We start from the raw sequence: 8,399 nt of genomic DNA on the forward strand, positions 1-8,399 counted from the left end.
AGTACCCAATTTTAGAAAAACTTGCATTGGCTGCTAAGCAGAAAGTATATTCTTTGGTGTTTGGGTGGAATATTCTCTAGATGTCTGTTAGTCCCATTTGATGTATGGTATTTTTTAATTTAGATGTCTCTCTGTTAATTCTCTGTCCTGTTGACCTATCTAATGGAGACAATGGGGTATTGAAGTCTTCTACCATGAATGAGTTGGGATTATTCTGGGTTTTAAAATCCTCTAGCACAGATTTTATGAAGTTGCGGGGTCTTGAAGTCCTGTAGTATTTTTTTTATGAAGTTGGGTGCACCAGAATTTAGTGAATATATGTTCATGATTATAATATCTTCTTCGTTTATTGTTCCTTTGATCGGAATGGTCTTCTTTATCTCTTCTGATTCGTTTTAGTTTAAAGTCTATTTTGTCAGATATTAGAATTGCAATGCCTGCTTTTTTCTTAGCACCACTCACTTGGTATATTTTTTTCCATTCTTTTACCTTAAGGTAGTGAGTGTCTGTCCTTGAAAGTGAGATGAGTTTCTTACAGACAACAAAAAGATGGGTTTTGGTTCTTAATCCATTCAACTAGTCTGTGTCTTTTGGCTGGGGAATTCAGTCAATTGATATTTAAAGTTATTAATGAAAGATGTGTATTGATTCCTGTAATTTTTATTTCTGTTCACATTCTTAGTGTAGCTGTGCATGTCCATAGTTATACCTTCATTAACTTTCTTTCCGTAACTCCTTGGGTATAGTCAATCCTTCAGCTCTTTGTATTGCTTCAAGAACTCTCTGAAGGGCTGGTTTTGTGGATGTGAATTCTTTCAGCCTATTTATGTCATGGAAGATTTTTCTTTCCCCTTCGACTATAATAGACATTTTGGCTGGGTAAAGTAATCTGTGTTGACATTTGTGATAATTTAGAACTAGGAATACTTTGGTCTAGGCTCTTCTGGCTTTCATAGTTTGCACTGAAAAGTCAGCTGTAATTCTGATGGGTTTTCCTTTACATGTAACTCGTTGTTTTTCTTTTGCAGCTTTCAGTATTGTCTCTTTGTTCTGTACATTTAGTGTTTTTACTATGATGTGTCGGGGAGAGTTTCTTTTCTGGTCCTGTCCATTTGGTGTTCTATATGCTTCTTATATTTGTATGGGCACGTCTTTCTTTAATTTGGGGAAATTTTCTTCTACAATCCTGTTGAACATCTGGTCCATACCATTATCCTGAGAATCTTCTCCTTCCTGTATGCCTATGATTCATAGTTTGGTCTTTTTATGGTGTCATACAATTCCTGCATATTCCAGTCTTGTGTTTTCTTAAATTTTTCATTATCTTTGCTTGAGTGGTCTAATTTGTCCACTTTGTCTTCCAGTCTTGATACTCTGTTTTCCATTTCATTCATCCTATTGGTGAGGCTTTCTCCTGTCATTTCTAATTGGCTTCTGAGTGTTTCACTTCCTTCTTCATTTCAGCCTGAGTAGTCTTCAATATTTCTAATTCACTCTTTGCTGAACTGGTTCAGAAGTTTATCCCTATCTTCCTTCAGTTCTCTGATTACTTTGTTTGTTCTTTAAATTCACTGAATTCTTTTATCATGTTTATAATTCTTCTTTTGAGTTCCATGTCCTGTGTTATCTCTAGGGAGTTCTCATTGTACTCCTCCAAAGGACTGTTTATACTTGGTAGGGGTATATTATTTTGGTTTTTCATGTTATTATTTTTTCCTCTGTGACTTTGGCATGTGGATTTCTTTTGTAGTTTCTGATTCTTGTGTGACTCAAGCCTTACTTGAGTTTAGGTCTGCTTCTTTTTTGTAACCTTTATGTGCCTTTGTGGTTTACTTGTTGGGCATGAAAAGCTGCTTGGGCTAGGCTTCAGGTTCTCTCTTTTGATTTTTGTATTGGAGTGGTCAAATTGCTTTCGTCTTGCTGCTCAGGAGTTCCCACAGAGGCCCAAGTCAGATGAGGATCAGATGCTCTCAGGCTTTCTTCTAAGGTCTGGATCCCTCCAGGAAAGCTGCTGGCCTTGGGAATTTGAGGGCTGGGCTGGCCTGGGAGCAGGACACAGGAAAGATGCTGGCCCCAGAAAGCTGGTAGCTGTGCCACCCAGGGATGCAAAGGGAGGTAGGCACAAGAAGAGGCCCTAGGGCTCTTGGGGACTTCAGGGAGGAATTGGGTTGTCCAGATACAAAGGATCAGGAAGAAGTAGGGATTCTGAGCTAAGAGGTCAATCCAGGGGTCTGGGATGCCAAGACAAGAAATGGGCTAGTACCCAGGCTAGGAGGAGAGATGGGATGGGGGAACTGGGAGGATGAATGAGGCTGGGGGGGTCAAGGCACAGTGGGTACCACTAAACTTACACAGGAAAACTGCAGGCTCCAGGAAGCTGTGGGGCTGGGTCAGGCAGAGATGCAAAGAGAGGTGGGGACAGGAAGATGCCCTGAGGGTTCCCGGGGACTAGGGGGAGGAATTGGGTTGTTCTGGATACCAAGAATCAAGAAGCAGTGGGGTGTTTGGGCCAAGAAGTCAGTCCAGAGGTCTGGGGTGCCAGGACAAGAAATGTGCCAGTTGCCCTGCTAGGAGGAGAGATGGGCTTGGGGAGCTGGGAGGGTGAATGAGGCTGGGGGAGTCAAGGCACAATGGGCACAGCCAAACCTACCTAGGAAAGCTGTAATTTGCTTTTTGATTTTACAGGAGCTTACAGTTAAGAGAGTGCCTTGAGTCTCAGAAGAGACTGGACATTTGACTTTTGAATAATACTGAGACTGTTAAAAACTATGGAGACTTTTTGTTTGTTTGTTTTAATTTTTTTATTTTATGTGTATGAGTGTATTGCCTGCATGTATGTGAGTGCACTCATGTTGTGCAGTGCCACAGAGGTCAGAAGAGGGCGTCAGATTCCCCGGAACTGGAGTCAAGGACGGTTCACAGCCGCCATGTGGATGCTGGGAATTGAACCCAGGTCCTCTGTAAGAGCAGTCAGTGCTCCTAACCACTGAGCCATCTCTCCAGCCCCAAAACTATGGAGACTTTTTTAAAATTTTAGAATATTTTTATTATTCCAAATAGAGCTAATTTTAACACATTTTTCCAGAAATAACTTGAAGCAGGTTACATAAAAATATATATACAGCTGGGTGTGGTGGTGCACGCTTTAGTCCCAGCACTCAGGAGGCAGAGGCAGGTGGATCTCTGTGAGTTCAAGGCCAGCCTGGTCTATACAGTGAGTTCCAGGCCAGCTGGGGCTACAAGGAGACCCTGTCTCAAAAGGACCAATTCCAGAAATAATTTGAAGACACACACACACACACACACACACACACACACACACACACACTGAAGTTTGGGGTAGGGGAATAAGAATAAGAAATCAGAGACCAAAGGATTTGGTAGAATAATGAAGGTTTCCATTAGCTCTGAAGGTTTCCATTAGCTCTGAAGTTTCTTTTGCAAGTTTATTGGGCTTGCTAACAGAGCATAGGGTGGGGGTTTATTTACAGAAGAGGGGTTGCCCCCCCATTTACAACTGCCCTGGAAAGCAGACTCTGGGGACTTTTAATGTTGGAACAAATACATTTTGCATTAGATAAGGTCATGAACCCCTGGAGGCCAGGGAGTGGAATGTGGTGGTTTGAAAGAGAATTTCCCCCATGGGCTCCAAGTATTTGGCACTTGGTCCCTAGTTCAGTGGCACTGTTTGGGGAGGGTCATGGAACGTACTTGTTATTTTCGTACTTGTTAAGACCTGCTGTGTGACCTAAAATAAGATCAATTTTAGAGAAATTTCCATGGACTGATGAGATGAATGTGTGTTTTGCAGCTGTTGGATGGGATATTCTGTAGATTACTGCAAAATTCAGTTATCTACGGAACAATCTAATACTGATGTTTCTTCGCTGATACTTTCTCAATAGTTTCTATTATTGAATCAGGATCTATCTGTCCATTTATCATCAGTAGTGTTTGTTTTTATGAAATTGTATGACACAAGGCCAATTGCATATATAACTATCTTTCCGTGGATTGTTCTTCTTACTAATATGTGATGATGGGACCCAGCTACTAATATGTGGTGATGTTCTTTATGTATCCTGATTATTTTTGGTTTGAAGTCTACCTTTTTGGATATAAACAGCTATTTTTGTTTGTTTTCAGCTTCCACTTGTTGAGCTGGATATGGTGGCACATGCCTTTAATCCCAGCACTCAGGAGGCAGAGGCAGGCAGGTCTCGTTCCTTCCTGTGGAGCAGGATTTAAATCCAATTGGAAAGCAGTTGGTTGCAAACAAAGTAGGTGTGCCACTATTGTGTCAATGAACACATACTTTTTTGGCATATTGGTGGTGTAGCAGGCCAGGTCTGTAGTCAAATAGGACACATAGAGTCTTCTAGTACAAAGAAAGCTAGCCAACAAGAAGGGGCCTTCCATCTCAGGCCCTACTTGATTTATCCATGTTCTGTAACCAAACTGTGCTCTGTTTTCAGTAATAGAGAATCATCATCTAGCTCTGGCAGCCTCCCAAGCCTGCATATCCTTGTTAGAAAGTCTTTGCCAGTTCAAGAGAGAGATGAGACCCTGTATCAACAAAACAAGTAAACAAAGAAACAGCAAGCTAACACATCCCTCCTCCCCTTTTATATATTTGCATTCTGAGATGACCATGAGGCTGTGGAGATCAAGGAGGGAAGGTTATAGTTTAACAGTGATATGTTTGGATGTTAATTTGACAAGGGGTAGCGTTGTGATAGTTAACCTTGATGTCAACTTAATGGAATTTAGAATTACTATAGAAACTTACCTCTGGGTCTGTCTGTGAGGGAGTTTCTGGATTGGGTCAACTGAAGTGGGAGTGGCATCATTCCATGGGGTGGGGTCTTGGACTAAATATAAAGGGGAAGGAAGCTGGGCAGCAGCATTCAGCATTCTCTGCCTCCTGACTATGGGTGCGCTGTGACTGGCCCCTGTGCTGCCCTGTGCTGTTGGTGTTCTTTTCAAAAATTCACTGCCTATACCTATGTCCTGAAGTATTTTCCCTATGTTTTCCTTTAGCACTTTCAGGGTTTCTGGTTTTTTGTTGTTTGTTTGTTTGTTTGGTCTTTTTGAGACAGGGTCTCCCTATAGCCCCAGCTGGCCTGGAACTTGCTATGTAGACCAGGCTGGCTTTGAACGCACAGAGATTCCCTTGCCTCTACCTCCCAAGTGCTGGGATTAAAGGTGTACGCCACCATGCTGGGCAGGGTTTCTGTTTTTCAATTAAAGTCTCTAATTCATTTTTGAGTATGGTAAGAGATATGGATCTAATTTCACTCTGTACCATTTATTGAAAAGGCTGCCAATTTCTCCAGTGTGTGTTTTTGACATCTTCATCAAAAATTAGGAGATGTTAGCTGTATGAGTTCATCTCTGGGTGTTCTGTTCTGTTCCAATGGTCCAGCTCTGTGTGTCCTGCTTAGAATTGCTTTAGGGGGCTGGAGAGTTGGCTCAGAGGTAAAGAGCACTGGCTGCTCTTGCATAGGACCTGGGTTCAATTCCCAGCACCCACATGGCAGCTAACAACCATCCTTAACTTCAGTTCCAGGAGATCCAATACCCCCTTCTGACCTCTGTGGGCATTGCAGGACATGGGTGCACTTACACATATGTAGGCAATACACCCATACACCTAAAATAAAAATAATAAAATATTTTTTAAAAAGAATTGCTTTGGTTGTGTGTGGTCTTTTGTGTTTCCATGTGAATTTTAGACTTCTTTTTTCTATTTCTGTGGGGAACATCATTTTGACAGAGATTGTAATATAACCATTTTCACAATATTCATTCTGCCAATCAAGGAGCAGAAAAGTTTTTTCTATTACCTAGTATCTTCTAATATTTCTTTTACATTGTCTTAAGGTTCTCATTGTAGAGCTGTTCCACCTCCTTGGTTAGGTTTATTTCCAATTATTTTATTTGAAAATATTTACATTTATTTATTTATTTCTATGTGGAGGACGGAGGACAACTTGCAGGACCTGGTTCTTTCATTCCACCTTGTGAGTCCCAAAGATCAAACTGAGGTCATCAGGTTTAGAGGCCAGTGCCTTTAATCAATGAGGCACCTTGGCAGACCTTAAATATTTTAACTTTTTGGAGATTATTATGAATGAGATAATTTTCCTGATTTCTTTCTCAGCAAGCTCATTGTTAGTGTGTATAAAAGCTAATGCTGTTTGTTTGTGGATTTTTGTATCCTGCTATTTTACTGGAAGTATTTATTAAAATCAGAAGTTTTTTGGTGGAGTCCCTGAAGTCTTTTAAGTATAGTGTCATGTGGTCTCCTAATAAGGATATTTGAATTCTTCCTTTCCTGTCTTTTTTGTTGTGAGCCTGAGCCTTTCATGGCTGCTCCATCTCTCCAACCCAACTTCTTCCTTTCCAATCTTTATCCCTTTTATATCTTTACCTTGTGCTATTGCTCTAGCTAAGACTTCAAGCAGTATATTGAATAAGAACGCAAAGAATGGGCACACTTGTGTCCTGTATGATTTTAGAGGAAATCATCTCAGTTCCCACATTTAGTATAATATTGGTTATAAGTTTGTACTGTATACAAAGACACTCAGTTAAAGTGGATGCTCCCACCTCAGTTAACCCAATCTATCTCATCCCCCACAGAGGCTTGACTCCTAGGAGATTCTAGATCCTTTTGAGTTGATAATATTAACAATCACAGTAGGTGTCCTTGTTTCAGTTCTGTTGCTACAATAAAATACCCCGACAAAAGGCAACTTTGAGGGAAAAGGCCTGTTTGACATAATTCCAGTCATAGCCCATCCTTTCAGGGATGCTGAAGCAGGTACTGAAGCAGCAGGTCATGTCATATGCACAAATAAATGCATCCTTGTCTGCTGACTTTCTTGCTTTTTTAAAAGTATTTTATTTTTATTTTATGTTCATGTGTATATTGCCTGCATGTAGGTAAGTGCACCCATGTCGTGCAATGCCCACGAAGGACAGAAGAGGCTATCAGATCCCCTGGAACTGGAGTTATGGACAGTTGTTAGCTGCCATGTGGGTGCTAGGATTCGAACCCAGGTCCCCTGCAAGAACAACCAGTGTTCTTAACTGCCGAGCCATCTCTCCAGCCCCGATTTTCTTGCTTTTAGCTAGCTTTCTTCTCTCTTACACTTTTCGGACCCCATGCCAGGGAATGGTGCTGCCCACAATGGACTGCTCTTCCTTCATCAATGAACAGTTACGACAGTCTCCCACTGACCTGCCCACAGGCCAACTTGATCCAGATCATTCCTCACTGAGACTCTCTTCCCTGGTGATTCTAAGTTGTGTGAAGCTGACAGTGAAAAATAACCATCACAGTAGATAACAGGAATTCACATACTTATCAATTTCTTATAGATTTTTCCAGTTTCTTAGAACATAATTTTTCAAAATATTCTCTCATGATCTTTTTTATTTTGATTTTTTGGAGTCTCTTCTAACAACTCTATTTTTACTCTTATTAGTTTGAATCCTCTCTCTCTTTGGTTAGTTTGGCTAGCTATTAGTCAACATTGTTAATCTTCTCAAAGGACCAACCTTTGGGGCTGGAGAGATGGCTCAGCGGTTAAGAGCACTGACTGTTCTTGCGGAGAACCCGGGTTTGATTCCCAGCATCCACATGGAGGCTATGAACCGTCCTTAACTCCAGTTCCAGGGGAATCCGAAGCCCTCTTCTGACCTCCGTGGCATTGCACGACACGGGTGCACTCACATACATGCAGGCAATACACTCAGACACATAAAATAATAAATAAAATATAAAAAGGACCAACCTTTATCCAATTTATTCCACACATTGTTCTCTTACTCTGTAGCTCATTAATTTCAATGCTGATTGTTATTTCTTGCCACCTGCTACATTGGTTTGGTTTCCTGCTTTCGTAGAACCTTGGGGTGTGTAATTAGGTTATTTATTTGAGATTTCTCTCATTTTTTGTGAATTCTTATAGCTATAAACTTTCTTCTTAGGTTTGCCTTGGGTATATCTCATTTGAGTCTAGTAATTTTTTTCTAGTAATTGTTTTCTTCAATGACTCATTGTTCTTTTAATAATGTATTCTAAAAATATTTTATTATTTTTATTTTATGTGTATGAGTGTATTGCCTGCACGTAAGTAAGTGCACCTGTGTCCTGCAATGCCACATGAGGTCAGAAGAGGCAGTTTCGGATCCCCTGAAACTGGAGTTAAGGACAGCTTGTTAGCTGCCATGTAGGTGCTGGGAATCAAATCCGGGTCCTCTGCAAGAGGAACAGTCAGTGCTTAACCACCGAGCCATCTCTCCAGCCCCAATAATGTATTCTTCAGTCTCCAAGTAGTATGTATTTTCAAGTTAGTCTTGCTAGTTTGATTTGATTTCTAGTTTTAGTC

General features: G+C 40.9%; 1 pseudogene; it reads right to left on the reverse strand.

Annotated features, from left to right (window-relative positions):
* The window catches only part of LOC103739382, a 7,045-nt pseudogene extending 2,198 nt beyond the window's left edge, over positions 1 to 4,847 (reverse strand).
* Positions 4,848 to 8,399: the final 3,552 nt, after the last annotated feature.

Source organism: Nannospalax galili, unplaced genomic scaffold, assembly GCF_000622305.1.
Source record: "Nannospalax galili isolate Female #2095 unplaced genomic scaffold, S.galili_v1.0 scaffold199, whole genome shotgun sequence".
Lineage (NCBI taxonomy): Eukaryota > Metazoa > Chordata > Mammalia > Rodentia > Spalacidae > Nannospalax > Nannospalax galili.